At 41.8% G+C, this 17,125-nt stretch overlaps 1 protein-coding gene and 1 non-coding gene across 3 annotated transcripts in view; both read left to right on the top strand.

Annotated features, from left to right (window-relative positions):
- Positions 1-17,125, top strand: part of Syndig1 (synapse differentiation inducing 1) — a 118,090-nt gene that overhangs the window by 61,712 nt on the left and 39,253 nt on the right. The window lies entirely within an intron of this gene.
- Positions 158-261, top strand: LOC143396196 (small nucleolar RNA U13). Its single transcript, XR_013091063.1, has one exon. It is a non-coding gene; the product is annotated as a small nucleolar RNA U13 (small nucleolar RNA).

The following is a 17,125-nucleotide window of genomic DNA, read 5'->3' as shown; positions in this document are numbered from 1 at the left end:
ATGGATATGGCTATCTATGGACTATCTATGACAAGGAGGACACACTTAGAAACTCTGAGTCCCAAATAATCCTTCACTTCACTAAGTTGTTCTTGTCAGGTATTTTTGGTCACAGGTACACAAAAGCTGCCTAAAACCCTCCAGACCCTTAAATCAAAGCTAGGGTTAGATCCTAAGGTGTAATGGCTGGGTTTTCCACCAGTGTGTGAGCTGTGTCTTCGTCAAACCTCATTTCGATATTGACACATTACCTGTCTGATATGAAAAAAGAGAAAAAAATGAAAAAAAAAAGAAATGAAAACAAGAAAGTAAACAAATATGAATAAAAGGAAAAATTCTTTTTTAAAAAGCTGGGATTATATAATATTCAGAAAAATAGTATGGAGTGCTATACTGTGATTTCATGTCTTGATTTACAGCTTTGTTGGTGTAAACCACAAATGCAAATTCAAGAAGGGTGGCAACCCATGAGTTATTTGTTGATCAGCACATGATAGACTAACAAGGGAATCGAGGTCCAGTTTCTGATTCTTTCGATTTGACACCAATGGAAAGCAATAAGATCTCAGAGATCATTTCACTTGACTACCTGATTCATCAAAACAACCACACCTGGGTTGTTTTACAGGTGATTATAATACAGCCATCTGTACCTCTGCCATGAAGCAGCACAGCAACAGGACAGAACCCAGGCTTCAGGACTCTGGGAGTGGCTGCTCTTGGCAGTACCCCACTTTTCTTGACTCCTTGCCTTTAGCCCTTGAGTTACATGAATGTCACAGAGCATAGAAAATGTTGGATTGTGACCTGAAAAAAATCCAACTTGAGCATGGGGTTTGACCCATGAGGTTTTTGTTATATTCTTTAATTCCTTCTTCTTTCTTTAAAACAGGAAAGAAACTCTTCATTTGTAATCTGTCTGGATTGTATATAAAGTAGCAAAGGGTCCTCAGGACAACCGAGGAGTTAGTTTATGTTGGGTAATATCTCTGTCCATCTAAGCTTTGCACCATGACAACAATAAAACAGATGCAGGAGCTGTAGGTTGGAGAGCCCCTGGGTACTCAGCCTGTAAGCTTGTAGATGAGAGCTTTGGGGATTAAATAATGAAGTAATGTGGCTGCAGATTGCTCAGGGACTTAAAAACAGCAAACAGTGCAGAAAGAAGTGTCTTTAGAACTGGCTCAGCACTGGGGGTCTGGCAAAATGAAAGGACAAATTTGTGGCTATAAGTCAGCTGCTCCTGAAAAATCCCTTAATCACGAATCCTTTCTCTCCTCCAGCTCAGCACACCTCTGAATTTCCAGAAACCTCCATGGTTTGGGACCATATTCCCATTCTTCTCTTAGTTCTCCCTCCAAGGTCCAACTTCCACATAGCCAGGGTCAAGTCGAAACCACAGACAAGTCTAAACCATGATTCCCTCTGCCATTATCTTCCAGCTTCCCGCTGTCCTGCTTCTCACCAAAGCCCTGTCCACTGCTCACCACCGCCACACGGGGTCTCTGTTATCGACAAAGGGAAATACGAGGAGGACACACTCAAAGCAAACTCAAGTTTCTTTGGCAGTAACATTGGAATGTAAACAGCAGAGTACACTTGGCATAGGAAACTATCGACATATTCAAAGCAGTTGGGAGGCAGAGGAAGCTTTTAAAGGCAAAGATGAAGAGAATTATATCAGATATTTTGAAAGAATAATCTTTGGCCACACTGATAACAAGAGTGACGTCAGCCTGAGGTTAAACAGACAGCTGCTGGGCAGACAGTCCATAGACGTCCCTTTTGTATAAGATGGCGATGGCCTTTATACAAGTTTGTGCTTCTGGCAATCATGTATAAGAACTCCTCCTTCATAACCACCTGGGTTTACTTATTGTTTGTTAGGATTGGCATAGTAATTTCATCTTGGTTCTGAAAGCTTTCACACACATTAGCTCTTCTTGGTCACCAAGAAAGCTACAGGAGATTCTCAGCTCTCCTGTCTGGAGTGGTTGACAGGCACAGAAAACCCCAAGAACACAGTGGCAATACTTTGTACTCACTCATCCCTGGAATCCTAAACGCTCATAAAAAGTTGGAAATCATCATTCGTACCCACTTACTTACTGTAGTCTTCATTCTTACCTAGTTACCCGTTCTTACTGAATTCCTGAGATAATGTTGAATGACGTGGGACTGGTCGCTGTAAGTGATTACAATGCTTTATATTCTTTGGAAAATGTCACACTGAGTTTGAAAAACGAAATGGATCAGCTAAGTGACAAATCTCTATTCCAGAGCCCGCTGGGTTGATGTAATTCTATAGGATCACTGGGCCATGAGCATAGAAACATGTTTATGCATGTACCATGGCTCACAAGGGGGCCAAGCACTAATCAGCCAGACACGTGTCACGTCCGCAGCAGGGTCCTTGAATCTTGCACACCACCCACAAAAGAAGCTCAGATTTATTCATTGCCTGATTGCTCTTGCTCTTCAGCTGGTTTCTAGGTAATTGGAAATGTACCTCAAAAGTAACGCGCACAGCAGGGCACGATTTATTATGCATGAATAGTGAATCATGAGAAAGGGAATCACCCAAAATCAACCGAGGAGCTGATGAGCCTAAGGAAGGCAGAGCCCTTTAGGAAGACACCAACCTTCTGGGTTGGGCTGTGTATTCTCTTAAATGCATATAGGTGTCCTTTGTCAGAAGTTGTGTGTATACTCCCCAGGGTTGGGGAGGGTGTTCACAGGATGAAATGAAGCCACGTTAGGCCACTGAAACTTCTAGAGAAGGCTTGCATCTTCCTCAAGAGTCCTTCTGTCCAGCTGCAATTACAGGAAATGGGTTGAATTGACATCTCCTCTGAGTCAGATGGAAATGTTCTGTTCTAGGTGGGCTCCCGGGCATGATTCCTGGAGGACTGTCTGAAGTTGGTGATGCTCAGTTACAGTTTCTAGGTGTGTATCCTTTATTCCTGTTGATCAATGTTTGCCCACAAACCAGACCCCAAACCTTGGCCTTTGTTATCCCTGTTCCTCTCTCCATTCCCTCCATTCTAGATCCTCATTCCTAACCTCTTTTTATAATCATTGAATTACTATTCCAACTCATAACTTTGTTTCTAGCACCTCCCTTTCTACTAGGTCTCCCAAATTCCCCAAGTTAATATTCCTGAGGCAGACAGGTTCCCACCCACCTGCAGGACATAGACATTAACACCTCCTGCTGGTCTGCAGAGCAGACTCCAACTAGGCACTTTTGTCAGAGGCCAGGGACCCTTCCCCTTGGATTCCACTTAACACTGCTTCTGGCAGCCCCTCTTCCCTACAGCCTACGCAGGTGCTTCTGGTTCCAGGAGTGACCACATTCCCCACCTGAATCCTCTGCCATTGGTGCTCTAATGTACCCTGACCTCTTACCAGAACCAAGCTTCAGCCTTCTGCCACCTTTCCAGAAGTCCCTTCCTAGCCCTGCTGCAGGCCCTCCTACCCACAAGCTTCCATTTTACCCACAGGAACCTATGTTGAGTGTTGGTTAGACCCTTCTTCAGAGATTCAGATTGAGTCAGATATCCATGACTACAACAAAATACCTGAGATAATCAACTTAAAAAGAAGAAAGTTTTATTGAGGCTTACAGTTTTGAAGATTTCAGTCCATGTTCATTTGACTCCTTTGCTTGGGGGCCTGTGGAGAGGCAGCACATCATGGTGGGAGCACGTGGTGAAACCATTTACCTCATGGTTAGGACAAGAAAGAGACAGGAAAAGAAGAGACGGGGATTCCACTATTTTCTTCCAGGTAACTCCAATGAGCTGAAGACCTCCCACTAGGTAGAACCTTTTATAGGTTCTACCACCTCCCAGTAGAGCCAGGAGTTGGGGACCAAGCCCACAGAATATTTCCCAGGCGTTCAGCCCTCATGCAGAATGACCCCATCAAGGGAAATATTTTGCTCCTTTGTTCTATTTCCTCCTCTGGCACCAATTTCACAGATGTGTGGGGAGCAGCTCTCTGTTCAGGAATCACAATGATTTAAAGCCAGACTCATTTTCTTGTCAGGGTCAGACTTGATCCCTAAGGATGGGATAACCCTGTAATTCAGATGTTCTAAAATAAAGTTCAAGAACACAGAAAGCCTACACTGCTATCTTGTAATTACACATCTTAATGAGAGTGTTCTTGCTTTATCCCATTATATTGCATAACTGTGACATAACAGCTTAGTGGAAATAGCAAGAGAAGTATTTCCCCAGTGAATATGGCATTAATTTTTCTAACAAGTCCTGGAACCCCTACTTGGTTAAATGCAAACAATTCAACCTGCCTCCAATTTTGCATAAAAACCTTCCTTGAGAAAGGCCAGTTTTTTCCTAAATACTGATTATTATTTCTCATCACCATTTTAGGATCGTGGAGACAAAAACACCTGAGTATATATATTTTCACCAGATTGTTCCTTTGTCCAAATACTTCCTTTCTTTTTTCTTAAAGGGGGACAGTCTAATCCTAGCTGAAGCGGAAAGGTAGTGTCTTTAATTTCTAGTCAGGGTTTAACTCTGTTGCCAGAACAGAAACTGTGTATCCTGCTGGGAATGTTATGATGGTCCCTGTCAACAAACACATCTGGGTATCCTTGTCTTAAAGCAGCAGAAGAAAGAAGTGTATGCACATTATTCAAGGCATGTCTACATCCTCTGATGTAGAACAGACAAAGTGCTTTGGCAGCAAGGCTTAAAACTGATCAGGGCACAACCTTTCATTAACCTACAGAAGGATTAGTTTTATTTTTCAGTAACTTAACAGAATTGCAAAGCTGGGGTGGGGCTTAAAATAGAATCAACCTTAGGTATGTTTCTAAATATATCTTAACTCAGAAATTATTCTCTGTCAGCTCCAACATAGAATTATAATAGTTCTTCATTAGCAAAAGCTTGTAGGGTCCGAGGAGGCTGCCTGATCCGGACAAACTGATGCCCCACTCAGGGGCAAGCACACATCACCCAGAGGGCATCCACTCTGGCGATGGAAAACATCCCCAAGCACCTTAGCCATACCCCCACCCCTCCTACCATCTCCTTATAGGCACTGGCCCTGCACTAAGCACTTCATAAACTGCATTGCACCTGTTCCTCCATAACTCCAAGATGATGAGGAGGACTGCTTTACAAATAAGGAAACAGTCTCAGGGAGGTAAGGGCAAGATGCAAAGCTGAGCAGGGGACCCAACTACAGAGCAGGCATTCTCCACTCTGCCAGACTACCTCACTGCAACTGGAAGGTGCCATATGTTACGACTACTCAGGTAAAGGGTCTGAGTGCTTGGGACTGAGATTTTGGCTGTGAGACCCTGGGAAAAACTACTCAGAACTACCTGGGCCTCCAAGATATGATAAAGTAAGATGTGAGTCTGATGTCGCCATCCATGTGCCACAAAGCTGCTGTGTGCTGAATGAGAGTAAGGGGACATACTGTGCCAATGAAAAGGACTGTGCCATCTTGCATCTGCACAACCTCTGCTTGTCTTCATCTGTCTCCCTCTAGAGACTCACACCGCCCAGGCCTGGGATGATCTCCTTGCTGGTCCAACTGTCAGCCTCCTATGACAGATCCCTGCTCAAGGACACCAGGTGGTAATCCTGACTCAGTGGTGACTTGCCTGGCACCTAGCCTTTCCCCCTGCCCCCTGTGTGCCCACACCATGCAGCTCTTAAAGCCACCATCCTGCCCTACCAGGATTTCCCTTCATTACCACCCTTCCGATCCTGCACCAGAAACACCCACTCTGATCACACAAATCTACCCCCTTGTGACCTGGTCCCAGAGCCCCTCTAGAGACTAACAAGTCTTGCCCCCTTCTGTGTGCCTTGTAGCCCATTAGAGAGTCAGCTTTTCCCGTTTAAACCATGACCACCCCAAAGAACAAAGACGTAAAGGAAAATAAATATATTTGGAGTTGGGAGAGGGTTTGGATGGAGAGGCTGCTGCACTGCCTCCCAGGTACAGGAGGGAGAGCTGCTTTTAAGTGGGAAAGAAGTTTCTAAAGAATATCCTGATCATCAGTGAGCATGTGCATCATGTAAAACAGTAGCATGTATTGCTGGACTTTTTAGTATTTTGTAATTTGTGGCTTGGGCAAAGGAATATAATAAATACATTTTTGTGTTTGATTGATTGATAATTGGTTGGTACAAAATATAACAGCAGCAACCAGGAATGGAAGGGAACTAGCTTGTAAATTACTATTCCCAAAAAATGCATTTGTTGTTGATTGAAAAAAGACAACCTGAAGGGAACTAATTTAAGGTTCCTAATTTAAGATTCTAGAGGGATCAAGGTGATATGTTCAGTTAGATCTTAGAAACTGTGCTTAAGGCAATGTAATTAGGAAAAAAAGAGAAGAAAAGAAGGAGTCACGTGGGAAGAATGAGCGACTCTCAGCTTGTATCCTTTTGAGAACCTATCAGAATATAAGTATGACATACATATGGTTAAAATACTCATCACTGACAAGTCTTGCTTTATCTATTTAAATGTTCAGAATATATTTAGTACTTGTGAATTAATGTAATAGGCAATTTGAGAAGTGAAATGAACCAAGTTCAACAATACCTAGGTAGCTTAGACCATGTGTGGGGAAAAGTTCTGAAAAATCTGAATTGCCAAATATTTTATACAGCATTATTGCTTGCAAGCATTTGTGTCACTTTTCAATTATCTAGTTTACATATCAAGTTCTTTAAGTGGCCTACTTTAATAAATGACAGTTATGAGTGGAAATTAATAACTGATTTACATGTGTTTACCAAAATTCTTAAAGACCTTAAGTAAGTTCGGCAATTTCCTTGCTGATGTTTGAACGTCTGTGCCCACACAGCTTTTCTCCATTGCCTTAGCCTGCCTGTCCTGTGTGATGCACTTTCAAAGCCCCTGCCACCCTAAAGCCATCTAAATGAGCCCAGGAGGAGCACTCCTCCAGTGTTGCTGAAGATGGAGATTTCTGGGAGTCAGACGTGCCCACTGACCACCTGAAATCCCAAAGTCAGTGATGGCTGGGATCTGGATACAGCGCCAGTCTTCAAACCACAGGTTCTGCCTTCTCCCCATTCTTCTCTGCTGTTTCTACTGCCCATCCAGCATCCTGGCTGATAGGAGGGGTCACTTCTCTCTAATTGCCTGTCACCTCTATGAGGACAGTGGGGCTTTCTGGGAGTGTGAGGACCCCTTGCTACACCCACCTTGTCCTCCCCACGGACTTTTGGGCGGTCCAGACAGTGTATTTCAAAAGAACATTTGCAGAGGAAACTCAGGTCCTCAGTTTACCCCACACTGCTGACCCTGAGATGGGTGCTCATCAGAGTCAGAACTGTCTTCCATACTTCACCTTCTTCCCCAGAGTCCTGAACATCCTTCCTCAGCGCAGAGAATTTGAGGCTCCTCTTCTTATTCCTTCTCTGGAGGAAGGTTCTTGGAGCCTGTCAGTCATTTAGAACACCCATGAGGTTGGATAGGAAATGAGTTACATCATTATTTTCATCAACTTCTGATTGAAAGTTAGTTTTTCCTCCAATTATGATTGTAGGCAACAAACCACAGAGTTTGCTATGACTTTGTCACCAGTACAGACCACAGATGTCTTCGAACAATGTAGCAGATGTTGAAGGCATCTTAAAAACAATGCTTGTGTTCATCAGTACTTTGAAAACCCAACCCAAATGCTATTCAGTACCATAATAAAGTAACTCACCCATTAATATATCTCAAATATGAGTTTTAGTATTTTTATAGCACTCTTTCAATATATTTGGTTCCTATTTTAAACCTTTATATTTCATTTGGTACATTTAAAAAATGCTATTCTGTGAAATTATGGCATTTCCCAGTAAATGGATTGACCCAGAGACCATCATGCTAAGTGAAAGAACAGAGACCCAGAAAGTCAAAGGTTGAATGTTTTCTTTGGTATGATTTGCAAAAGGAAAAAAAGAAAAGAAAAGGGGGGAAATCCCATCAAAATGGAAGATCAGTGGAGTAGAGGATTGAGGAGGAGGGAGAAGGAAATGGAGAAAGGAAGAACAGTGGCATGAATCTGACCTAACTTTCCTATGTTCACATATGAATATACCACAGTGAGTCTCATCTTTTTGTGTATTCATAAAGACACTAATTTAAAAAACTAAGTAGCAGAAAAATCAGTAGAATAGAGAGGGAAGGGAACATAGGGAGGGAAGAGGAGAGGGAAAGGAGAAGTACTGGGTACCAAATCAGAGCAAATAATATTCCATGCTTTTATAATTACGTCAAAATTAATCTTAATATTACGTACAACTAAAAAGAACTCATAAAAATAAATAAATAATAAAAATACTATTCTGGACTGAGAATGTAATTCATGATAGAGCATACACTCAGCACGGATGAGGCCCTAGATTTGATCCCCAGGCCCACACACACACACACACAAAAAAAAAAAAAAAAAAACTAAAAAATACATAAACATCTAAAAACAAGTGAATAAGTAAGATAATAACACTGCTCTGAGACAGGATGCCAGGCTCTGCAAAGGAGAGGGCTCCTGCTGGCATCCTGACATGCTTGTGCTTCCCAGCGACACCTCTTTCTCACCCAGCACACCTCTTTTAATTTTCACCTAGGATCTTCTGGGATTCACCTCCTTTATCTTTGAGGATTTTAACTCAAAAGAAACTAATGCTCCCATTTTGGTCAAGGCTGAGGTCATGATGCCTACGTGCAGCCCCACCCCCTCCTGTCTTCCCCTCTGAGCAGCCAGGAGCCTGTCCTCTGCATACTCAGAACCCCCAGAGCCCAAGAATCCAGGTTTAGCAGAAGATAGTGTTGGAGTCGATCTGTTGGGGCCAGCAGCAGCTTCTGGGGAAGAAATGTGAGGATGCCTCACTGCAATGTGGATTTGGAAAGAGCACCTTGCAGGGCGGGAACCAGGGTAGCTGGGAGGTGCTGACCTCACAGCCCCCAGATCTGAAAGCTGCAAAGATAAAGCTTGTAGGAGAGAAACACTCCACCATTTCTCTGTTTGCTTTACCTCTGGAAAGTGTGCATTTCCAAAATCTTAACCGAGCACCTACCATGTGCAGCACCATGTCATGTCTCATGGACACCACAGAGAACAGGACAAAGACAAGAAAATCACAAGGTCCCTCACTGAGGAGGGAGTAGGTGGCTTCTGGAGATAACTGTCCTCCTTCCCCTTCCTCTACAGCATTGCTGCTCCTCCTCTTGTGTCTGCTCAGATCCCACTCTGAATGGGATCTGACCTCTCCTGGGTCAAGGCAGACTTTTCACTTCCAGGGCTGCTGACATTGGCTTTAGATAATGTACATGTGAAATACAGCCAGAGAGGAGATGGGCAGAAAACAGGTGGGCTGCAATTCGGACGTGCTGCAGCCTTCCTGTGCTCCCCTGTCTGCATGGCCCACTCCCCATGTGAAGCCTGCACCCCAGTGCACCAACTCCAGAGTGGGCTTCTCATCCTGCCAGCTGTCTGCATCAGGACCCTCTTGCTCAATCTTGTCTCTCTCCATCCTTGTCTCCTCTCATCTCTCAACCTCACTCACTGATTTTTAAACCCCATTCTTCTCTGCTGTTTCTATTGCCCTTCCAGCATCCTGGCTGATAGGAGAGGTCACTTCTCTCTAATTGCCTGACACCTCTATGAGGACAGTGGGGCTTTGTGGGAGTGTGAGGACCCCTTACTACACCGGCTTTGTCCTCCCCATGGACTTTGGGCTGTCTGTATTCAGAGCCCATGTCCCTTCTTTCCACCACTTCTTATCACCACCACTTCTTGTCACCACCCGTGCTTGAACCAGAGCAAAGTTGGAACTCAGTGCTCTGTTCACCTTTGTGGAGCCTGGAAGAACCTCTGTGCCCACTGCCTGAAGCAAAGATCAGGCCCTCTGCTTGCTGAAGTCGGGGCAGGGCTCTCAGGCCAGCACCCCACCTTTTTGGGCATGCATCCTCCTGTCTCAGTTACCTGGAGGAACCCAAGGGGAAAACAGCTGTTTTGAGTTTGTAAAAATCATGAAAAAAAAACCTGGGTTGTATTCCTCGAAGTCACATTTGTGTGCTTTGGCAGTTCAGCAGCACCCACATCTCTGAGATGGAAAATTTAATGAGTGTACTTGGTGTTCATAAGGATTCAGTTCTATAGCAACTGCCTCCTTCCTCCAAAGGCCCCAGTTCCAGACGAAGACACATTCTTCCTGAGGGATGCCCAGGAAGGGTGATATTAAGGGATGCCCCAGGAAGGTTGGGCCTGTATGATTCCCCAGGATAGGCAGGCCTGGGGGGGCCAGCAGCATCTCTGGGAATCAGAGCACTTGGCCTTGTCCTAAAGCCATTTAAATCCCAAGGGTGCCAAGCACCATGGGGCTCATCCTGTCTCTCTCCTGTTCCTTCCAGGGTCATCTCTGACCCACAAACTGTCTTTCTTCTGGCTTGTTACTCTGCTAATGCACAAAGCCCCTGAGGAGAAAAGGACATCATCCCAACAGCAGTTTCATTACCTTTGTATTTTACTCTCATCTTTTGAAGCTGGAAAAAGATGTTCTGTATTAAAATGTTCCTTCCTGCCGTGCGTAATGCTAATGTCCTCTGCATAATAAAGCTAATGGAATATTTTACACACTGAAAATAGCCGCAGTGACCTTTTCTTCTTTCTGGAAGAGTCTCTTATTTTTTCTTTTATTCCTTTCCCGCCTCATTTTTTTTTTTTTTTTGGTGTGTGTGTGTGTGTGTGTGTGTGTGTGTGTGGTTTAGATTCCAAACTCCTATAACCAAGTGACCAAGGCATCTTTCGGGAGGAGTTTTTTTTTAATTGGAGCAACAACAACGACAAAAATCATCAACTAATATGGAGAGAATGAAGTGCACCTATTTTCCTCCAGCTATGGCTTCTGCAAAATCTCAGATTCCTTGATGAGGAGATTGAAGTTTGGGGAGTTACTGTGAGGTGCAGTTCACCCCCACAACCAGATGGAGGGATTGGTGCTTTTGTTCAAAGCTCCCTGTCATCAAGAACAGCTAAGGGGGTGAGAGGGAGGCTGTGGTTTGGGGTTCATCAATGAAAATCTGTATTGAGCTAGAAGTCTGACTCAGATTCAGTTGAACTTGACCTGGTAGGTCTCAGGGATCTTTTAATCAGGATAGGAAAGAAAAATCTGAATGGATTGGGCCATATGTCTGTATTCCCCCCACCCTCCCACAGGCTTTACTGCACCTGCTTGGTAGAGTGGGCAACCCAGCTCTCTGTCTTGTTCCCAACTGTCACTATCACAGTCAAATCTCTTCTCTTTTAAGAAGAGAACCCTTTTTATTGAAGGGAACCAGAGGGCAGCAAATCACTTGGAGGGCATTAATCAAGTTCGCTTTAATTCCCCAGCATTTAAGAAGTGATAAGAGAAACAGGACAGAGGTCAGCTCTCTCATACCTGACCCAAAGTGCAACTTGCCAAAAGGAATTGTCTGGAAGGGCAGGGGACAGAAGAGAAGCGCAGAGTTCACAGTGTTCTGTCGTTCCTCATTGCTCAGCCATAAAGGTACTTCTCTTCTAGGGATTTTGCTTGTGTCTTACAATGTCAAAGAGGGCAGTGGGAACACTGAAGTTCCCAAAGGGGTCAGGCACACAATAAAAGGAAAAAGCAGAGAGGAAGTTTGATAGAGCCCAAATACCAACACTCTGCCTTCCCTTTTCCACCGCTTTCCCTGCCATCTGTCACCCACACGTTCTTACAGTTCAGTGATTCTCATTGGGTCAGGTCCTTATGTGGCCTCTCAAGAGCATGCATTTGCACGTCCACACACATACACACGTGCACCAACACACGTGTGATTTAATAATCCTACCCTGACATTGCACTTATTTTTACCATTTATGATTCAGATAAATGCAGTGTTATCACTATGTGATGATTGTTATGGTTACTGTGTCCCCCAGAAGTTTACGTTTAGTTAGAAGTTTAATCCACAGAGTCACCAGTTAATGGCATTTAGAAGTAGGGCCTTTGGGAGACAACTAGGATTAGATAAGGACATGTATGTGGAGCCCCCATGATGGCATTAGTAGCTTTATTAGAAGAGGAAGAGAGACCTGAGCTAGCAGACTTTCTGTCTCACCATGTGATACCCTCCGCCATATTATGATTCAGCAACAGGACCACTGGACGCCTAGTAAATTCTGGCACCATGCCTTTGGACTTCCCAGCCTCTAGAATAATGAGCGAAATAAACTTCTGTTCTTCATTAATTACCTGGTGTCAGATATTTTTATATAGCTACAGAAAATAAACTAAGACCATAATGAAGTCTTACTGACTACAGTATTTTCATTATCTTATTAGACTACAAAACTCCGTCAATAAAAGGGAGATCATTTTCTGAATAAACTGGCCAGATCATGCTATAACCCAGACCCCAGGTGGTATGATTCAGCTTAACATTCTTGTGTAAATTCAGATTTGATATCTTCCAGTTAATCTGTATCAAGGAAGAGAAGGGGTGAAAAGAAATCTTCTTGGTTCACACCTTGCATGGGGCAAGATACAATGTCACATTTTGCATATGAGGACACCAAAGCAATGAACCCAAAAGTATACCAAGTAATACAAAGTTTAAAACCCTGGCCTCCATAGAGAAATAAGACTCTGCAAGAGAAGATGAATTCTATGTCAGGATGACCTTTTATCTTTCCTTGCAAACTTTTGGTAATAACCAGTGTAATTCTTCTTGATTTTATATAGAAATGATTTACATGCAACACCTGCTCCCAGTTCTTTGATAAACCTCAACATTTTATTTAGGACACTGATCCAGTTATTGCAGCAAAACCAACCTTCTCATGCCCATAAAACAACCCTTTTAAATGTTTTTATTAGTGTGTTACTGTTAAACATAATATTGGGGCTCATTTGGACATAAGTATAAATTCATGGAATATAATTTGCTCCATTTCAGCCCTAGTATTTCCTTTCTTCCTCCTCCCCCTGTTTTTCTTCCTCTATTCTTCTGATCTTCCTTCTGTTTGTTTATAGTTTTTTAATATTTGTGCTTTATAGATATACATAAAAGCTAAACTCAGTGTGGTATATTCAAATACATACCTGGCATAATTTGGTCAATTCTATTCCATTATCCTTTTCCTGTTCCTCCTCTTTCCCTCTCAATCCTCTTCCTCTGCTCCAATGACATCCCTTCCATTTTCATTGGATTCCCATTTTTTCCCATTATTTCGGTCTGTCTTCTACATAAGAGAGAAAATATTTGACCCTTGACTCTCTGAATCTGGCTTGTGTCACTTAGTATCATGTTCTCCAATTCCATCCAAATGCCATAATTCATTCTTTATGACTGAGTAAACCTCCATTGTGCATAAAACAACCTTTTCATTATGCTTATGATTTCTGTGTGGTGGAAGTTCAGGGGAGTCCATGGTGATGGTTTGTCTCTGCTCCGTGATGTCTGGGACCTTGGCTGTGGAGAGCCAAGGCTGGAGGTGACTTGACAGTTGAAGGTTAGAAACACTAGGGGTGTCTTCACTCTCATGTTTGGAAATCACGCTGACTGTTGGCAAGGACTTTAAACAGACAATCCACAGGAAGACCTTTCCACATGGTCTCTCCACTGGGCTAACATGAGTTTCCTTGCAACATGGCAGCTGGGTCCAACAAGGGAATGTCTTGAGTTAGCAAGGTAGAGTAAAGAGTTTGTTATTGTTCAGTCTCCAAAGCCATATATCATTACTTCTGCATACACTTCTGGACCAGGAATTCATGAAATGTGACAGAGGCATCAAGATGCTAGGAGAGTATGTGGATGAGAAATACTGCAGCAGCCTTTTGGGCATATATAATCTGCCACAGTGACATTTCCATGGATGAAAGAAAATTATGTCCACATGTTTGCAATAGTAGGTTGATAGGAAAATTAATAATGATAAAATAACTCTCTTTCCTAAATATTTTATTCAAAAAGATACCCTATCTCAAATTAACAGAGCTTTTGAGACATAAAATGCCTTCTACTTTAGGAGTGCATGGAATTATTACAATAAAAAGGGGACATTTTTACTCATAAACTATTATATCTATCAAAGGCTCTTGGCAAGCAGTGATGATAAACACATTCCCTGATGAGGACGGAAAGGCACAGAATGTTGTGAATCTTTAATCAGTAAAGCAGGCATTATGTTGATAATGCTAAATCATAACGTGAAATATGTGAAGTGATTTTCAAAATACGCTAAGGTAACATATTCCTTCAAGTGTCTATATCCTGATGCTATGTTAGAAAGTGGTAGAAACCATTTCAACAAGAGAAAGCTACCCTGAAGCATTTGCTAATCTTTAACATGCATCCCATTTATTATTCTAAAAGGGAAGTGCTGGGGAAGCTTATTTACTTTTGCCATGCAAGTATATAATTTATTGCATCCTAAGTGCGTTGCACTTTTGAAGGATTAAGTTGGCTGGTTTAGCACCTCGTTAACATCAGTTTGGCATACTCTCTTGATAAGTGACCGTTTACAAAATGTGTAATCTCAGATTTGCTGAGATCCTTGTATTTCTAAGTTTGCACCCTGCTTATTCATATTTTTGATAACTTTTTGCCATTTGATCCCAAGATTGTTTGTTAATGCATCTGTTGATATCTCATTCCTTCCCATCTATTCATATTTGAAGAAAAGTAGTCTTTAGCACACTTTTGATAAGGGAAAACTCTACTTTACACAGGAGACATATTTTTGCAATCGTATCTCTTTCTGGAGTTACCCCAAGGCCATGTGAACACCAAAGAATGAGACTTGATCAGAAGATCCAAGGACCTCCTCCTTCCTTGTACTCTACCATCAGGAAAATAAACTTCCACTATAAAAATCAAAGATTTAGCCAGGCACAGTGGTGCACACTTATAATCCCAATGGCTTGGGAGGCTGAGGCAGGAGGATCTCAAGTTCAATCCATTCTTAGCAATGGTGAAGTGCTAAGCAACTCAGGGAGACCCTATCTCTCAATAAAATACAAAATGGGATGAAGATGTGGCTCAGTGGTTGAGTGCCCCTGAGTTCAATCCCTGGTTACCCCCCACCCCACAAAAAATCATAGATTTGAACTAGAAGAGCTCAGATTCTGAGAAAGCCTCAAGCCAAGAGGGGAGGCAAAATGAGGACATTAGGGAAATTAGAAGCCTCTGAAACCTAACTACAATAAATATCCAATATTCTCCAAATTAACATAAATCCTCACACTATCTCATTACCATCTGTCATATTCCAGATGTCTGTCTTTCAACAAAATAATGCAATGCATACTAAAAGTCAAGAAAAGATGGAAGAGACATATTGATCAACAGAACCAAACTCAATTATAACTCAGACATTGGAATTATAAAATAAGGAGTTTAAAGCAACTATGATCAATACATTAAAGGCTCTAATGGAAAAGGTAGACAATGTACAAGAACATGGTAATGTTAGCAGAGAGATAAAAATTATTTTAAAAAAGGTTATAAATTTTAAAAAAAACAAACACAATTGAGAATTCATTGCTAGGAAACCTAAGTCTTTCCAGAAGTGAACGATGTTTAATGTTTTTGTTGATCTCACAGGAATACTTAGCACAGCTGAGGAATCAGTGAACTTGAAGACAGGATAAAGGAAGGAAACAAAGAATAAAACACAAAGAAATAATAAACCAACCAGAGTAGAAAGTTCAAGAACTGTGAGACAGCATGAAATGGTATAACATGTAATCTGAATAAGAAATCTTTGAAGAAATCATGGCTGAACATTTTTTAATATTAGTGGTAGACACCAAACCATCATTCTGAGGTGAGAGAACAAGCAGACTTAAAAAAAGAAAAGGAAAAAGAAAAGCAGCAGCTACAAAAACCTAGATACATCATACATAGCAGTAGACTTTGAAAACAAAGAGAAAATCTTGAGGACAAATGTCTTCACAAGGGTTGGAGTCAGGAACACCTTTCCTACAGAGAAATAAGAATAAAGATTACAGCAGACTTTTTCACTGAAAGCCATGAAATTAAGGATGCGGTTGAGTGCAATCTTTAAAGAGTTGAAGAAATACACAAATAATCAAAAACACTCTGCCAACCTGGAATTATATATCCAGGAAAAATATCCCTCCAGACTCAAGGAAGAATTGCCTCAGAAAAACAACTGAGGGAATTCATCACCAACAGACCTGAATCTGTAAGAAATATTAAAGAAATTTTTCAGGCAGAAGGAAAATGGTATAGGTAGAAATAAAGGAAGAGAAGATACAAGTGAAATGTTACCTTTTGTTGTTAATGTATCTATTGGTTAAAGCAGTCAAAGCAAGAGCTCCCTGGAAGATTATGGCATTTGTAAAGGTGAAAAGTGACAACATGTCCCGAGGGATGAAAGGAGAATATTCTATTGTAAGGAAACTTCAGGACACAGGAAGCAATGGGATGTTATTTCAAGGTAGATGTAGTTTAGTAAATGTATGCTATAAACCCTGGGGCACCACCAAACTATATATATATATATTTTAAAAGAAATATAATAAGCCAATGGAGGAGATAAAGTGCCCAAGTATAACCAGAGAAGGCTAAAAATGAGGGGGAAAGAAACAGAACAAATGCAACACCTATATAAGTATGGTCACTATTAGTCTGACTATATTAGCAATTACTTAAATCTGAGTATTCCAGACACAGTGGTTAAAGGGACAGATATTATCAAACTGCATAAAAAATGAGACCCAACTATATATTGCTTACTAAAACCTGTTTTGAAGATAAGACTGAAACCTATTTTAAAGATAAAAGTAAAGGGATGGGAAAAGATATACTATGCAGACATGAATCAAAGTAAAGCTGGAGTACTTATGTAAATTCAGACGAAGCTTACATAAAACCAAAGAAGATTACCAGGGACAAAAAGATGCACTGATAAAGGTGTCAGTTCTCCAAGAAGATGTAATAGTATTAAACATAGAGGCACCTATCCACAAAGAGTCAAAAATAGGAGGCAAAAACTGACAGAATGAATATGGCTAAAAGGAGACATAGATGCAAATATAAATGGAAACTACTACACCCATCTGTCCATAATTGATAG

Source organism: Callospermophilus lateralis, chromosome 3 (assembly GCF_048772815.1).
Source record: "Callospermophilus lateralis isolate mCalLat2 chromosome 3, mCalLat2.hap1, whole genome shotgun sequence".
Lineage (NCBI taxonomy): Eukaryota > Metazoa > Chordata > Mammalia > Rodentia > Sciuridae > Callospermophilus > Callospermophilus lateralis.
The sequence above is the reverse complement of the archived record's forward strand: the minus strand, read 5'-3'. Positions and strand labels throughout refer to the sequence as shown.